The sequence below is a fragment of the Mirounga angustirostris genome, unplaced genomic scaffold, assembly GCF_029215605.1.
Source record: "Mirounga angustirostris isolate CCGP_5_RB_7025 unplaced genomic scaffold, mMirAng1.0.hap1 SCAF_13, whole genome shotgun sequence".
Lineage (NCBI taxonomy): Eukaryota > Metazoa > Chordata > Mammalia > Carnivora > Phocidae > Mirounga > Mirounga angustirostris.
In genome coordinates this window covers 3,866,760-3,884,249 of record NW_026991721.1, presented here as the reverse complement: position 1 = coordinate 3,884,249, position 17,490 = coordinate 3,866,760, and the positions used below count along the sequence as shown (strand labels likewise).

The 17,490-nt window shown below is 53.4% G+C and overlaps 1 long non-coding RNA gene across 4 annotated transcripts in view; it reads right to left on the bottom strand.

Annotated features, from left to right (window-relative positions):
* The window catches only part of LOC123856865 (uncharacterized), a 53,837-nt gene that overhangs the window by 16,713 nt on the left and 19,634 nt on the right, over positions 1–17,490 (bottom strand). Inside the window, exons 3-5 of one of the 4 annotated variants that reach the window (XR_010406753.1) lie at positions 8,311–8,506; positions 5,108–8,088; positions 708–4,770 (exon numbers count right to left, since the gene is read on the bottom strand). The exons of 1 other annotated variant lie outside the window; for it this stretch is intronic. This is a non-coding gene — a long non-coding RNA (uncharacterized LOC123856865). Of the gene's footprint in view, positions 1–707; positions 8,089–8,310; positions 8,507–17,490 lie in introns of those variants that run through there. 2 more of the 4 variants (XR_010406752.1, XR_010406751.1) reach the window with 2 other exon arrangements.

Below are 17,490 nucleotides of genomic sequence, written 5' to 3'. Positions count from 1 at the left end.
AGCCAAGGTCTTCCCCTTTGCTGGGTCTTTATCAACGGGACATCCCTGTCCCTGCTTCCTCGGTCCCGCCGGAGGGAGTGTTGAGATGCGGTGGCCTCCATGCCTTTGTCCTCTTCCTGCAGTGCCCCCCACCCCTCCCCCAGACTCTGTCTCCTCCTCTTCCTCCTCCGAGGCACAGGGGATCCCTTGTCCCCGGAAGCCTCTCTGGTACACGCACAAACACACATCCGTGCACACACACACACACACACACACAATTGCCTCCTTCTGGAAGATGCCATGGCCAGGCGCTAACAGGGCCAACCTGCATCTCCCCTGGGCCATCCCTGCCACCATCTCTCTGTCCCTGCAGAAGACAGTCACCACGTGGACAATGCCCGCTTGCACCCGTGAGCCCACGTCCCCCTCCTCAGCGGGAGGGCAGCGTCTCCAGGCTTGAGCTCCTGAAGGGCAGCGAGGGTCTTCCTAGGGGTCAGGCCCGTGCCCAGCACCACCTGGCCCCTCTGTCCTTGCGACGGCTCAAGTCCCAGCCACCGGGGCCACAACTGCCCCCTTCCCACCTGAAACTCAGGACCTCAGCGGTCATCCTCACCTTCTGCCACCACACGGGGCCCTGGGGACCCCGGACTCGGATCTCAATCTGCTCCATCAGAGATGTTGTCCTTCAGCGATGTCTGGGGCGTCCAGACCCGGAGACCCTGAGGAGGCAGACCAGGGTGCTAGGCAGGGAGCGGTCAGATGGTGACCATCCCACCCCAACCAGCGACTCCCAACTCAGGGCCACGGGGCTGCGTGACACCGTGAGGCAGCCAGGCCCTCTCCAGCTCTCTCTGCTCTCTGTTCTCCCGAGCGGCGAGGTGCTGGCTCTGTCCAATAGTCAGGCATTCGGGTCCTCTGCCTCTGGGCTCGCTGTAGGACGCTGAGGGTCCAGGAAGCCCTGCCAGGCCTTCCCAGTGACGATGTGACAAGGGAGGGGATGATACCTGCAGGTCTCCCACAATCACCCCGAGTTCTGTTGTTGTTTTGGATTCAGCTTTGGGCAGCCTGGCCCAGCCACAGACTTCTGCATACGACCCCAAGCATCGCCTGGTTTGCGTTTTCCTCACATGGAAACCAAAGGCACGTCGTGAGCCTGCCTGGGAAGGAGCCGGTGGGTGCCTCAGCCCCCCGCCCACCTCACAGCCTCGGTCATGGGGGCAGAGGGGTGGCCCAGGAGCACGGTCCTCTGTCCCCGGGGACAGCCTCCCTCCAAAGGGCAGCTCCAGCCTCTGAGAGATCATGGTGAAGGCTCATTCACAGGACTTATCAGTCCCACAGGCGGGGCTTAAACCACAGACATTCACTGTCCCCTGGTCCCGGAGGTTGGAAGCCCAAGATGCAGGTGCGGGCAGGGCGGGGTCCCCCCAAGGCCTCTCTCCTCATGTGTGGACGGCCATGCTCTCCCTGGGTCCTCATGGGGTCGTCCCTCTGTGTGTGTGTGTGTGTGTCCTAATGGGTCAGGGCCCACCTTGATGACCTCATCTTAACCTGTTTGCAAAGACCAAATCTCCAAATAAGGCCACACTCACAGGTACGGGGGGCAAGGGCTCCAACATGCGGGGGACCCAATTCAAGCCGTAGCATAGGATAAGAGAGAAGGATGCTGCTCGTCCTTCCCTCCAGGCCAGGAGAGGTCACACCAGGGCCCGGCTCCCTCACACACTGGACTCTGCACGCTTGGGGGGAGCAAATTACATTAAATCCGTCTTTTAGCAAGCTCCAAGCAGGATGCTAAGTTTGAGAAGCTGACAGCATGCCGGCCTTTTCAAAGGATTGTCATTAGGTTATTACTGTTGTTACCGACGCAGCCATGGTTTTATTTAGACCAAAAAAATGGCCACCAGCTCCCATCGCCACTGAGGTCTGGTGTGAGTACGGACATCCCACAGATGTGAGCACCTGACACAGCACGCACACACTCTGAGTCCTTGCGTCATCGGGAGGAAGTGGACCTCGCCAGGAGTATGACTGGGGAGACAGAAGTGCTTCCTTCCGCGCACGTCCTGCGAGTCGACGGCCACAGCAGTTACCTTTCACTACTTACCTGGTGAGCAGTTTCAGGAAGTGGGACTGTGTCCCCAACAGCAGAGCCCTCCCTGCTCCTGCATTAGGCTGCGGGGGGAGCCCCAGCCAGGGGCCCCAACCTTGAGCCTGGGAAGCCCTAGAGGGGTCGTTCCCCCAGAGGCCGTTGGGAGCCAGTGGGGTGTTCACAGGGGACGTTTGCCCCCCTGGTTCAGCCCTGCCACATGGAGGGGAGAGAAGGAACTAGAGGCCACACAGGTGGGGCTTAAGAAGACACCTGCCCCCACCTGGTTAAAGCCACGGAGATGACCGCCTGCACCAAATACAGGAAGGCGTCCAGAGAGCTATGGCAGGCAGAGCCCTTGGTTAGAAGGCGGCCGTGTTCTCCCTAAGGAGGAAGAGGACCAAGGAGCTGGTCTCCTCTTGCCTGAGGAAAGCAGCAGCCTTGGTGTGGTGGAGAGGCAGGGTGACAGCCAGCCCCCAAGATGGCCCCCATGCATCTCCTTGTCACTTGTCCTTCGCAGGTCACTCTCATGCTGACTAGGAGTGTGGCGATGCTGGTGTGTGACTTAGGGGGCCGGATCTCCCAGAGCAGTGCTCTGGAGGAAGCTGGCCGCCATGTTGTGAGGACACGCAAGCAGCCCCGTGGAGAGGTCCGCAGGGTGAAGAGCGGACACTCACGAGGGCGCCATCTTGGAGGGGCGTCCTCCAGCCCCTGTCCAACTTCCAGGCAGCCTCGCCCCACACCTCGAGTCAGAGCCACTCATCCCGGGCTGCTCCCAGACTCCTCACCCAGTGTGATAATGGCTGTTTATGCTTGCCTGAAGGCGCTAACTCTGCAAGGTAATTTGCTGTGCAGCGCTGGGTAACTACCTACGGGCTACAAGGTTCCAAGCTCAGGGTCGAGGGGTGAAGTATGGAGGCAGGGAGGCCTATGGCGAGTGCAGGTGCCCAGCCGGGGTCCCAGCCACGAGCGGGCAGCAATGAGCCACCAGCTTACGTGGAGGGGTCGGGAACCAGCGCCCGACACGGGGCCTCTGGACCAGCATGGCCGGAGCAAGGCGGGGAGCAGCGTCCAGAACGTCTGGGCTCCTCTCCGCCGTCTGCTGCTCGGGCGAGGCTGGCCATCCCGAGAAGCCCTTCACGTGGGCAGCAGGGGAGGGAACGTGGGCTGCCTGAGGGCCCGTCCCGGCAGGTAACGATGCCAGGAAGGATGAATGGGGCAGGAGACGGCAGAGGGAGGTGACGCGGGAAGGGACCAAGGCAGCCCTCCTCACAGCTGCGTCTCTGCCAGTGGCAACCTTCCCACCAGGAGCCCTGATCCAGCACCACCCGTGGGCAGGTGGGCCGGTGGCGGGTGAATGGTAGCCACCTGGAGGTTTCAGGTCTTCACTCCTGGAACCTTAAATGTTACCTTATAAGGAAAAGGGGACTTTGTGGAGGACCTTGATGTGGGAAGATCATCCTGGGTTATGCAGACCCTAAATGCAACCACAAGGGTCCTCTTGAGAGGGGATACACAGACGAGGAAGGGGTGTATGGTCGCAAAGGCAGAGTGGGGGGGGTGACACGGGCGGCCCAGGAAAGCAGGAGAATGGGAAATGCAGCGTCAGAGCAGAAAAGGGTTGGAGAAGAAACATTCTGTGAAGCGTCCCGGGCCTCCCCGTGTAGGTGAACCAGGACGAACCAGGACTCCAGGGGGGGTGGGCGGGTGCTCCCTCCCTGCGCTCTTCAGTTTCCAAGCCTCAGGTTCAGCCTCATAAGACGGGCCTGACGCGGGGCGCTGCAAGGACCCTGGGCGTCTGCTCTCGCTCCTTGCCCCCTGTCTGTGTAGTTGCAAGCAGGTGCATTCCTCCCGCACACGAGCCGGGGGGTGCTCCAGGCCCAGGAAGCGTGGGCCGGGCAGCCCCCAGGGTCCCCGGGGCTGGCAGCCTCACGCCTCACCTGTGTGTGAGTGGACCTGGGCTGCCCTCCTCCCTGCTGATGAGAGAGACGGGACAGCAAGCACAAGGAGGTGGGTAAGAAGAGGAAGGCAAGGGGGCCTGCGGTGCAGACAGCTGGCTCCACATCATTTTACCTTAAGGCCAAAGGGGCCCGATCTGGTTCTTACCTCACAGAACACAAACCAACTCCATGAGGCCTGGGTGGTGTCCTCCCAAAACTCATAGGCTGAAATGTTAAACCCGAGGGGGCTGAATTTGGAGACGGGGCTTCAGGGCGGTGGTTACGTGAGGTCATAGGGTGGGGTCCTGATCAGATAGGACAGAGGCCTCTCCCCTTCCCCTCCTCCTCTCTCTACTTGAGGACACAGTGAGAAGGGGTCATCTGCAAGCCAGAAAGCGGGTCCTTACCAGAAACCAAACCCCGCCAGCCTCCAGACCATTAGAACCTAAATTCTGTGGCGCTTCATGGTGGCGGCCCAAGCAGACCACCCAGGTGCCCGTTTTAAAAACGATCATCATTTGCATGTGCACAGGGATTCGGGTGTTCAGAAAGCCTTCCTACCCTTTCCTCTTGGTGCTTACCCTCTCCGGAAGGACGGCGCCGTCCCTCGGGGTGGACGATGGGCTGTGGTGGGGCCAGGCCCAGGACCTGGTCTTGGGGCCCCGGCCCAGTGCCATTTCTTATACACCAAAGTCACATTTTATAGCCTTTTATTACCGACACGCAGGCTCACTCCACATGGGTCCCATTTCCCAGAGCTGAAAACTGAGAACAGAAGCAGTTCAACCAAATGCCTAGAAGCCGGGCCTGCTCGGGAGCTGCGGGGGGGCAGGGAGGGGGAGCCTCCAGGTAGTCTGGGCCGTCTTGGTTTAGTGTTGGGGCAGCCAGGTGGGTGGAGACAGAGCTCCCCAGCTATACAGGGCTACGGCAGCCTCTGCTTGGCCTCAGTTTCCCTCTACTAGGCTCCGTGACAGAGGAACCTGGTCAGTCGGAGGCAGCACCCACCCTGCAGCCTGGTTCCACGCGTCTGCAGAGCGCAAAGGCCGCTGACAGACTGCCAAGCATGGGATTAAAGGGCAGAGGATTTCGGGTTCCAGCTCACCTTGCACCTCCCGCAGGCTCCCGAGCAGCCTTCCAGGGTTGGGCTTGGGCGGCCGCGAGGCTGACGCTCCTCGCAGCAGCGGATGTCCCCCTCGGAGCTCCCAGCCCGTCGCACACGGCCGCCCCGTGAAACTGGATCCCGCAGGACGGCTAAGCCTTCGGATGCCTGCAATTCCTTGGCTAATGCTCGGCTTAATTAAGACACAGACTTTAATGGCATTCTTACCGATTACTTTAAGAAATGGCAGGTCTGTAAGATGATATTTCCTGCTGTGCAGGGATATCATGATGAAATCTCCAAGTCATCATTTCAACACGGGAAGTTATCGGCTACCTGGGGCAGCGTTGGCCCTGCCACACAATCGACCCGCTGTTCCGAGCGCTACTTAAGAGGCTGAGGCATCCGTGGTCCCCAGCAGTCGGTCAGGGGGAAAAAAGGATCAATTGAGTATGTTAGCTCTGCATCTAGACCTTCTCAATGTTTGGTTTGCTTTGATGCAAACGAAAAGTAAGCTCTATACATTTGAACTTGAGGCTTTATCTTTTCCAGACTTCTGTCGTGCCTTAAAGTCAGCTAAAAAAAAAAAAAAAAAAAAAAAATAGCTCGGGTTAAATTAGCATTTCTCCCTTTCCTTCTTTGTCTGTCTTTATGCCCTTCGGTTTTAAAAATAAACATCATCGTTTTATAAAAATTAATAGACCAGAATGTTTGCCGTTCAGCAGTCCCTCGTGGGACACGGCCCCCAAGCACCTGCTCCCCCAGGTCGAGCTCAAAGCTGAGTTCTGCCTTGGATCTAAAATGCGTCGGCCGTCCATCTGGTGGTCAGGGCCCTACGGGGAAGGGAAAAGGAGAACCTATTCCTATGAGGAATTGAATACAAAGTCTCTATAACTCTCTCTCTAAGGAAATTATCCCTTTTTATAACAGGCAGCTCTGTTTCCCAAAGGAACTGTCTGATACGAGCAAAATGTGACTACTTCCCTAAGCTGTGTGCCTTTTCTGGTATCCTCCCTCCCAGAAACAGAATCAAAACAGGGGCACCCCTGTTTTGGTCAGCACCCCCGGCCCATTCTCTATCCTCAGGCCCTGGACAGATTCAGTGGGATGATGAGCTGATGATTCTGGCTTCCTTCATTAACACCCTCGTTCGGCCATTTGGTGTCCTGAAGAGTTTCCCAGGCCAGTGTCCACAGTGGGGAGAGGCGCTGGTGGACAGGCCCACCACCCTGCACGCGCGTCTTACGTGAAGAGGAGATCTGTGCCGGCTTTTGGCTCAGAATCTGCCCTCCCCCAGGGCCGTGGCTGTCTTCTTGCTGTCTCTTTGCTGGGCAGCAGGTTCCTCTGCAGAGAAGCTTGGATCCGTTTATTTATTCAATCCATTTTGATTTATTCATCAGATTTAAATCGCCTCTTTTTGATAAAAGCCCAAAGAATGAGGGTGGAAACAGCTCTCTGGATGCAGAGGCTGGTCCGTGGCTGGTCCACACGTGCTTTCTCTTAACCCCCTTGCGGGATCCTTGCCATGCGTCAGGCCACTTGGGCGAGGGTGGCAGGGCAGAGAGACCTCGGGAGACAGTGTTGTTTCGTCCCCAGCTTCCCAGGCCAGCCGGGCCAGAGGAAAGCCTGAACTGGGGGGAGCCTGCAGCTTCCTGTTCCTGACTCAGCCAGGCAGGCAGATCTGGGTGTTTATGGAGAGGACACCAGACGCAGGATGGCTGACACAGGTCAGACGGGAACTCCCCTCCTACAGTTCAAGTCTGTCCAGATCCACTGTATGGAGTGGGACTCTGCTACGTCTGGCCCCTGTGGTCAACCCACGAGGGCAGCCGCTCTCTCAGCCCCAAGCTCACTGTGCTTCTGGAAGCCGTGGTGCTTGCCTACCTCTCCCTATGGGCTTGGCCACCAGGAGAACCCCCAGCCTTGGATGTGGGCTGCTGAGGACTCATGGGCAAGTCCTCAACTGTCCAGAGAGCTTCTTCAACTGCATAGGAGCCTCAATATCACACAGCGGTCACCCTGGCTGGGAGAACCACAGCCCAATGTCTGATTCACCCAGGGGTACAAAAGACCCCCGTGGTGGCCCTCAAGGTGGGACCAAGTCTATGGAACACTGGACACTCCAGAGCCTCCTGAGGGATCAGGCCGAGGGCAGTCTCTGCCTAGGACCACCATCTTGGTGAGCTTTCCCCCCTGCCCCTTCCTGCTTCTTTCACTTCCTTACTCTTGAGAGCCCTACCTCAATAAATCATGTGGATCCCAACCCTTGCCTCAGGCTCTGTGTCCAGGAAACCTCACCCTACACCCTGCCCTTTTGTATCTATGTCCTGAGGGGAAAGACCTCCTTCTCCCATGTTATGGACTAAGTTGTGTCCCCTAAATATTCGTATGTTTAAGTTCTAACTCTCAGTACCTCAGAATGTGACCTTATTTGGAGTCCTTTACAGAGGTAATTAAGGTAAAAGGAAGTCATTAAGGTAGGGACTAATCCCGTATAACTTCTAAGAAGAGGGGATCAGGACACACACACACACAGAGGGATGACCCCCGTTTGGACCCAGGGAGAGCATGGCCGTCCACACACGAGGAGAGAGGCCTCGGGGGTTGGGGGGGTGCCCTGCTGACTTCCAGCCTCCAGGCCTGGGAGACAGTGAATGTTTAAGCCCCCCATCTATGGCACTTTGGACGGCAGCCAACGCATCCAGCCTTCCCCTCACTGATGTGGACTGTTTCCTTTATAATCCAGGTAGTTATCGTTCCGGGGTCTCCAAGACACAATGAATCACTTACCTGGAACATTCTTGTGCATCTCTCAATATATATGCCCATGATGTTGCCTTACACTAGTCACAGGCATTCCTGTCCCTCCCAGCAGAGATTTTTTTTCTCCTCCCCGTAGACGGTGTGGATGGTGTCACACCCTGTCTGGGCACCGGTGGGAGCCTGGAGGGCTCTCAGCACTGGCTCCGTCCATCCGGGTGGCCCTGGGGACAGAGACTGGGAACTTATATTTCTTTCCACGCAGCTCAAGGCTTCCTAAGAGGTCGCTGGCGGAACACACATCACCCAAAAGATTAGAGACGAAACTGAGCACCTGAATCCATCTGGGCTCCCCACCCCAGGGGGTTCCTAAGCTAGGGGCTGGCTCCCCCCCACCCCAGATCCCCCCTCCGGGAGTGAGGCCGCACGTCCGCGCGTCCACTCACCCCGAGGTCAGCGGTCCAATACGGCCGAACCAAAGCTATCTGTTTAACAGACAACGGATCTCCGTGTCAGAATCCGCAACCATCATCCAAGACGCTGGGGGTTTTCTTCCTCGTTGAAATGGATCTTTTGAGAGTCAGTCAAGAGGAAAGAATGTGAAGAGACGGAGTGCGGTGGGGTACCTCCGTGAAAGAGGCCCTTGATTATGGGGAACATTAAAAACAGAGAATTCACTCTTTTACCACACACTTCCTTCGGTTACCTATAAATCTCCCTGTCAGAGAAACTACCCATTTGTTTTCCTGAAGAAGCAGGGAGAAAACATCCAGAGCATGACATATTTACTGCAAATGCTCTCCATTGTCGGGAGCAGAGTTTTTGAAGTAATCGAACAAGCCTCCGTCCCTGCCCCCCAGCCTCCATAAGAATACGGCGAGCTGCTTTGCATAAGCTGCCTGTTGGCCAGAAGGGGAAACTAATGCAAATATCACAGGATGGATTATGATCGCACAGCCCTCGCCCGATGGACAATAGCGTTCTCACCAGACCCAACGTCAGCCACAGCCAGGTTGCATTTTTAAAAGGACTTGGGTGCCTTTTTCTCCTTCTCAGTACTTAGGAGTCCCTTCAAAGGCATCCGACGTGTTTGGTGCAGATACTCAGAATACACGAAACCTTTTCTTCCCCCTGTGTGGTTGCCTTTGTAATAACAGTCTTCTTATGTGTTGGATACGTATGTAACTCAAGATGAAAAGACATTTTACAGCCTCGCGGTAGAATGACGGCAAATTAGCGGCATACCTGCGGTTCCTGCTCCCCCAGGAGGGAGTCCGTGTCAGGCCATGGGAAAGGGGCACTTTGCACAGCTCCTGGGGACCACCCTTGCACTTTCCAGTATTTCCGTACATCGGCTTGTCCGAAAGGCGTGTAAAAAATACCTCGGGTAGTCCGCATTGATGAAAGAGCATAATCGCGCGGACGCCCACCGAGGGCTCGCCCAAGAACTTGTCCAGCAACTGGTTTCCAAGAAAACTTCTTTTAAATGTTTATGTCTCTCTCGGATTTGGAGACATTCAGACAAACGAGGCGAGGTGGTGTTGAACACGAGAAGGTCAGCCCCGAAGGCCCTAAGCAAGTCAGCTCCTCTTAATGGGCCTCAGATGCCCCAGCTAAGAAATGGGTCTTATTATACCCACTGCCTCGGATTATTGTGAAGCTTAATTAGTGCTTGAAAATGTTTTGAGATCCTCAGATGAAAACAGACCACAAACGCGGAGTGTTATTATGGGGCCCAATCGGATGCCGTCCTTTCTGCAATAAAATGCTGTGGGCGTTATCTGAACTTTGTCCCTTCCGGCCATGGCGCTTCCTACGGTGTCCCTCTCTCCGACACACCTGCCTTTGAACCCTTGCAAAGCCCTTTGGTTTCCACGGGCCACTTGCCACGCTCCAAGACAATAGTCATTCGGTCTGAACACACTCCTTCACAACATCATTTCCAGGAAGGAAAACGTGTCTTGGCTGTCTCCCACGGATTCGTGTTCATTTCTGCATCCCCGACAGCATCGTTCTGTGATGACTGTGGTACCCACCACACCTGGCTTAGATTGCTCAAAAACACAACGGTCTTTCTTAACGAGCAGCCAAGGCGAGGTCTTGGGGGCACCGTCTTCTATTTATTCTTCTGTACCATAATAAAGGAGAAAGACTTGACTGATTTTAACTAAATTTGGGCTCTAATGAAAGGATTTGGGTTGCACGCAGTTTTGTTTTTGCCTTTTGATCTGCCATCTTGGAAACATGGTTTTCTTGGTCTGGTTGTGTCCACTTGGCAAGAAAAACAGACGGCGGATCATGTGTGGTCGGGAGCTCCCAGGCTCACCGGTACTCGAGGTGGTTGCGTAATCCTGCTAAGCCACTTTCTCAGGAGTATTATGTGAAGTTGAGTATTTTTTAGTTCTAAACACCGAACAGGCTGGAATGAAAGTGACCCTCATCTCCCTGGTGGGGTTTCTGCTGTCCCCCCTGCAGAGGACACTTTACTCCAGAAGGTCACTTGGCTCCCACCTCCGCCTGACTCAAAGCTCCACACAGATGCCCCCGGCCCCTCCAGCTGCCCCCTCACCCTCACCCACTGTCACTCTCAATCTCTCACCCGGCATTGTTTCCTTTGCATGATGATCTGTTCTTGTACATATTATCGTCCATCTCCCACCCTAGAGCGCAGTGTCCATGGGGTGCACGTGGGGGCTGTCTATCTAATTCATTGCCATATCCCTAGCCCTAAAATACTACCTTGCACATAGTAAGAACTCAAGCAATGCTGGTAGAGGGTTGGCCTCAGCCATCCAGTGGCACAGGATGCTATCTCCATCTTTTTTAGCTCCAGGTCCCCAAAAAGCAGAGACTGGAACGAAGACAGGGTCCCGGATGCCTCTGGGTGTTGCCCCCTTAGCTGAATGTTTAACAGGACACTCCAGCATTCTCTCAGGCTGTCTGCTTCTGGCTGATGGAGGTTTATCATCAGAGCAGTAGAGCCCATGATCATGTACTCACTGTTGTACGTCTCCAGCTACAAAACAAGTGCTTGGTCCAAGGCATGCCATAATACCTTGTGACAGATCTGTAAAGCTCTTTGATGATGGCAAAGCACTGTGAGCAGAGAAGGCAAATCCATATCTAGAGTAGTGTCAATTCCAGAGAAGACAAACAGCCCTCCCCTCGAGATTATAAGGGGTCCTATGTAACCCACTTGCCACTCGGTGGTCCTCCAGGAATGGAGACTTGTTGAAGGTTTGTCATTTGTCTGTGCTGCTGAAAGGGTGGACATCCAGCGTGAGTACTGGAGTGGTTGGAGAAAGACTGACAAGTCATCCTACTCACCTGGTCATCGAGAGCCTGCTTTGTGGGACAGCCCTCTGCTGGGCACTCAAGATGCACACACATTTGTCCACTCCCATAGGTCCACCTACATGCCTTTTCTCCAGACTAGCTTGTTCATCATCTTCTAATTTCGTTCCCTCCAGGCTCCTGTCCAGTCAGCCAAGCCGTCTCCCCATGTCCAGGAGTCTATGCATGCTCTTACTTCGGACATCTCTCTCTCATGCAGAGTGGATGACAACTGTGCCGCCTACAGATTCCTCCACCCCACTCTCTTTGAGGGCTACTCCTCAGTGCGGATGTAATATAAAAGAAGTCAGCGTACATACGAGATGAATCACTATATTATACACCTGAAACCAATATTACACTCTATGTTAACTAACTGGAATTTAAATAAAAATCTGGAAAGAAAATAAAAGTGTTTTCAGCTAGCACCAAGATACTGGGCCAACCTTCTGCGAACCTGATCTGAGCTTTCCCCTTTTCCATCAGTTTGTTGCAGAGGACATGCTCGTAAGATCATAGGTGTGTGTTGAGGGAGAAATATAGGTGCATCGGGGCAGGCAACATGGGAGTCTGCATACCTGTCTGTGTCACTTACTCATGCCTTCCAGACCTACTTACATCTATCCAATGCCTGATGCGCCATGCCTATCATGTAACGTATCGCTCATGATGGACAGCTCCAGACGCACACTCACTTGGGATCCCATGGCCAGGTGCTTGATGGCTACTGCAGCCTAATGGCATGCCCTGAGCTGTTCTTCAAATGCAAGTCATTTCTATCGTAAAAAGCATGTCTGGTCCAGAACTCTACAGGTCCATGCAGAGACTCTCTTAGAGAGGCTTTCTGCACGCTCCACCTGTGGATACAGTCGGCACCATCTGTCTGAAGAATCACATGTCCCCAGTGGCAGAGATGCTCGAACTGCGGCCTCCACCTGCTGCAGAGCTCTCTATTGCCCCAGGTCCCACAGAATGCCTTTCGGACCACTCAAGAAACTGGTTAAAACAGAATTTTGAGGTGTGATATATAGTGCACCCTTCCCCAAATCCAAAGACATTAAGTGTTGTACTCCTTTCTTAGTAGTAAGAGATGCGAGATGGGCAACAGATTGTTCTTTGCCTTGGAGGGGCTGTCCCAGCATGCCCCCAACACTGAATCCCTAATCATTTCATTGATATGTAGGGCCTTACGTTTTCATGAGTTTGTCTCCCACTTCCTGGGCACGCATGGATCTTACTGGGGCTCGTAGGGTACTCGCTGCTCGTTGCCCACCAGCGCCAGTTAGCACATGTTATCAGCCTAACAGAGTGGTATTATCTACAGAATATCAAGATGACTATGGTCCCTGCAAGGTATCTTGTTTGGAGAACAGGAGATTCATCTTCTGGATTTGGAATAAGACAGTGAATGTGTCCTGCTGTCCTTCCCATACAATGACAAGTTGCTTTTTATGCTCCTCACTGATGGGAGATGGAGAAGAACACATTCACTCTATCAATAGTCATTTCATCCAACTTCCATTCCTGGCTCCAAAAGTCACTACCAGAGTAACCTTCCTGCTATAAACAACTATAAAGTTGGGGGGGAGGGGATATGAAACAGTTGTGTTTGGGCTTTGGACAACAGGGAGCAAAGATTCTGATCCCACCAATTTCCCTAGTCCTCTGCCGATGGGAAATTTCCTGACTGTGGTGGCTGGAGCAGAGCAGAGTATGGCAATCTTGCCGAGCTGAAGTGGTTGCCAAAATAACTCGAATCTGTGGTTAGGACATCAGCGGAGGGAGCTGCACCAAGTGGGGGCAGCTCAGACATTTGTGTGGTTACCTGCAAGTCCTTGGCCAAGGGTGGCGTTGTGCAGATGCAGAGAAAGATACCCAAGAATTATATGAGACCAGCTGCCCTGGGGTTAGGAGGCCAAATGGCATTGAGACATACTGGAGTTCCAGGCCGGCCAGAAAGGAGAGATTTCCTTTAAATTCTAGACATAAGAGACATCAGAAAAGTCATGCCTTAGGAGTAAAGACCATAATGTAGAGTGAGGTTTGGTCTAAGTCTCTAAACCAAGTCTCAACAAGGGCCTTTCATGTGGCTGGAAAGCAGAATCTGGGGGGCGAGTCAAGTCAACTTAGAGGGGAAACACCAGATCCAAGTCTATGCAAGTTCATGTTATCAGCCAAGAATCCAACCACCCACTAGAATAAAAACCAGCACTACTCAGAGGCAAGTATAAGAATCCCAAATATCTACAATGTGTCATAGGCAATGCCATATACAAAATGCAGCTCCATATAACAGAAAAAAATTCTAGATATGCCAAACAACAAGAAAATGTGACTCAGACTCAAGGGCAAAAGCAGTCAATTGAAAGTGATCCTGAGATGTCCCAGGTGTTAGAATTAGGAGATACAGACTTTAAAGCAATTATTATAAACATGTTCAAGGACTTAAAGGAAAGTATGGTCCTAATGAATGAATGGCTAGGAAATCTCAGCAGAGAAATCAGAACTTGAAAAGACAACTGAAGGAAATTCTTGAACTCAAAAGCACAATAATAAATGAAAAAGTAAATGGATTTACTTAAAAGAAGATTAGAAATGACAAGGAATGATCTAAAGACAGATTAATAGAAACTACTATCCAATCTAAAAAACAGATCAAAAAAATTAAAAGAAAATTAGCAGAGTCTCAAAGACCTATGCAACAAAAACCAAATGGCCTGGCCTATGTGTAATTACAGTCCCAGAAAGAGAAAGCTGGACATGAGGCAGAGAAAAATGTTTGAAGAAATCAAGTAAAAAAAGTCCCAAAATTGATGATTTCCATATAATAGGGAGGAAAAAGCTACTTACAGATCCAAGAAACTCACTTTTATCCCAAACAAGATAATTACAAAACAAAACCAAAAAACACACAAACCACACCTAGGTGCATTACAGTAAAATCATTGAAAGCCAAAGATTAAGAGAAAATCTTAAAAGCAGCCACCGATAAAAAAGCACATTACACACACAGAACAAATGATGGTTGGTGTCTCATCAGAAACAGTAGAGGTCAGAGGACAGCGGAAAGAGATAAAAGATACTTCAAGTGTTGAAAGAAAAGACTTGTCAATTCAGAATGTTATATCCAGCGACAATTTTTTTTTTTTAAATAAGAGAATTGAAATAAGGCATTTCCAGGTCAAGAACGCCTGAGAAAATTTATTACCAGCAGATCTTTGTTACCAGGATGTTCTTCAGGCTGAAGTTGCACCAGTCAGAAGGAATGAGGAGTGTCTGACCTGGTAAGTCAGGGGGGGAAATAGCCACATGCCAGCATCAGAGAGTGGATACCCCACATCTGGCTCAGCAGCTGCTATGGGGGTGAAGCTTATGATAGCCCCACGCACCATGATCTACCTGGTGTTTGCAGGGGCCAGTGATGAGGCAGCACCCTGCCTCCTTAAGTTCTTTGTGGTGAACGAAATCTTTAGAATTCCTCCTGGTTGTGGTATTCCTTCCGATGTACCGTCTTCACCAGGAGGGGGCAGATTCCATTTGACTTTTCCCACCAAGAGGTTCTTTTTCCACAAGTGGGAGAATCCAAGTCAGGACCCTCCGACACAGAGGTCTAGCTAGTCCAATGACACAATAAGGGGCCACGGAAATGCCCACAGGCTGAGTCCTCGGATCCACCGTGAGATGGCCCTGGGCAGGAACCCCATCTCTCACCTGACCTCCACAAGCCCCCCCCCCACTGTAAGTGATGGAGCTTCAGGCCTCCTGGTTTCAGACCCTACATCCAACAGTCCCGGAAAGTCTTGTTAGTGCCCTTTCCTCCGTGCGCGGGCACCCCACCAAACAGCCACATGTCACTTTGGGGAAGGGTCAGGGAAAGGATTGCTGAATAAACCGGCACTGACATTACAGCGTCCTTCCTCAAGGGACCCAACTTCCCTTTTAATCAGTTAGTTAATGAATCAATGGGGTCTGGGTCTGTGACCTGAGCTAGAACCTCTGTCCTGAATATTTTCTGGATTCCCATGAGCATCTCTTCAGCAGCTCCTGTGCTCCCTCTGCATAGTCTCCTGCCTCCCAGAGCAGGAAACGTCTCTCTCCCCTGGGACCCTGCTGAGGACCCATCCTAGATGTCAGCCTTATCAGCCTCTATGTCTGGAGGGGTGATGGCCAGGAAAAGCGTCAAGCACGGTGAGTGAGGCTTTAGGGGATCTCTTGGCAAAGGGACATCTCGCCTCTGTTGAGGGTAGTAAGGAGGTCGCTTCTGCTGGGGTGGAGGGTTCAGGGGAGTTGGGGGGTGCAGCATTCCCCAGCTCCCTCTCGTCCTGCATCCCAGAGGACCCCGCTCACCCTGCCATGATATCGACCTTGACCCAGCCAGCCTGCCAAAACACTGTACACCTAGGTTTTTTGTGTAAGTGAGGATGAGGAATTGACATCGTCAGACAAAATGCTGCCCATATTATAAGAACACGGAAGATCTAAGGATAGACGAGAATCCATTAGAAGTTCTGAAATGCGCACTGGAGTCTCCCCGATTCCAAACCACTTGCTCTGCCCACTAGACCACACCCCAAAATTTTGTTCTAAGAATCCAGGCCCACCAGCTGACACAGACCCCAAGTATCTGAAGAATGATTTGGGTAGGGTCAGTGAGGCTCCAGGTGGTTTAAGGGAAGGTGCCCATTAAATCAGTGGATTCACGAGTCTGAAATCACACATGAGCGCATCAGAAGCCTCTGTGGCTGGGAAGGCTGCTTTCGGCAAGGGGTTGTTTATTCTAGAGTGTAAATACAGCTCCACCTCCTTCTCCCTCTCCTCCTCCCTCCCCTCCTCCTCCCTCTCCTTCTCCCTCTTCCTCCTCTTTCTCCTCCTTTTCCTTCATTCTTTGGGATTTTCCTCTTTAATGGTACAATTTGCTAAACATGAGCATTTTGATAAGAAACATATTTAGACATCTGGGGTAGGAGGGAAGTTGCGAATTCTCTGCCCGCTGTCCTAGAAGGGAACGGAAAGAGGGGAGTTGGCTGCATCCTCCTGCTCTGTGAGCAAAATAGCTCTGTTCGGCTCTGTCAGCTCTCCCTCCTGATGCCAGTGCCCTTGGCCTTTCCCAGAGGCAGGCTCCTGGTGTGCACAGGCCACCAGCCTGGCTGGGGAACCCTCCCAGAGAGAGGGGCTCATATCATAAACATGACGCGCCTGTCCTAAGTCCAACCCTTGAGGCTCACACACTGGCAGGTCACTGGCCTTTGGCCACTTCCATTGGTGAAGAAGTGGGGCTCAGAGAGGTGGCACCATGTGGAAGGGACAGGGCTCAAGCTCAAAGCCAGCTCTTGGGACCCCAAATCCCCTGCCTCGTTTCTGCTCCACGCTGGCCCAGAAAAAAATGCTGACCGCCAGAGGACATGGCTGAAGGCAGAGGGAACCCCCTGGCTGAAGGGCTCATGAATGGACAGGGGTCCTCAGCCAGGCTGCTCCTAACAACCTGCCCAGGCAGAGGGCCTGGGGGGTCCTTGGGGGACCTGGGGGGCCATGGGTGCTTGGGGTCCTTGAGGGGCCTGGGGGACCACAGAAGTCTGGAGGCCTCAGGGGGTCTGGGACCCCTCAGAGGGTTTAGGGAGCCCCAGGGAGGTCTAGGGGGTTCAGGACTTGTGCCCCAGATTCGGTTCCCAGTGGGACATCCCATGCTCGCTCATAGCCACAAGGCACTTCACACTCAGTCCTGAAACCCTAATGGGACCGGCTCAGGAATGGTGAGCAAGGCTGGGGGGTGAGGGGGCAGGCAACACCCCCAAAGAGGGGGTCGCTGGCGGTGCAGCCTGGGAAGCGAGCACTTTTACTTCTCAGTGCCTGAAGATTGGGCTGTTTCCGTCTGTCCTGACTCCTCAGGTGCTCCTGAGCATGGGCCAGCTTTCTCCCAACCTGTCACTCGGGTGGTCCTGCAGGCTTCCAGCGGAGGGGTAAGCGCTGGGACCCCGAGCAGGATCCCTCTCTCCCGGGTTCACTGGCCAGAACAGGCCTCGAGGCTCTGGCAGAACCAGAAGTGGAGTCCGGGGAGCCCTGCCTAAGAGATCAGGGCCCTCGGCAGCGAGGTGGGTTCCCATGGCCTCCATGGGTCCAGGCAGCCTTCCTGGAGGAGGTGAGGCCCAGCAGGGCTCTGAAGGATATGCGACATTTGGATCGGCGGGCGAGGGCGGGGTAGTGCTGAGGACCCCGGGTGAGCCTGTCCCGTCAGACGTATGGAGACATGACTCTCCACGACTTCTCCGTGAGGGTTTTCAACGTTGTGCTCATTC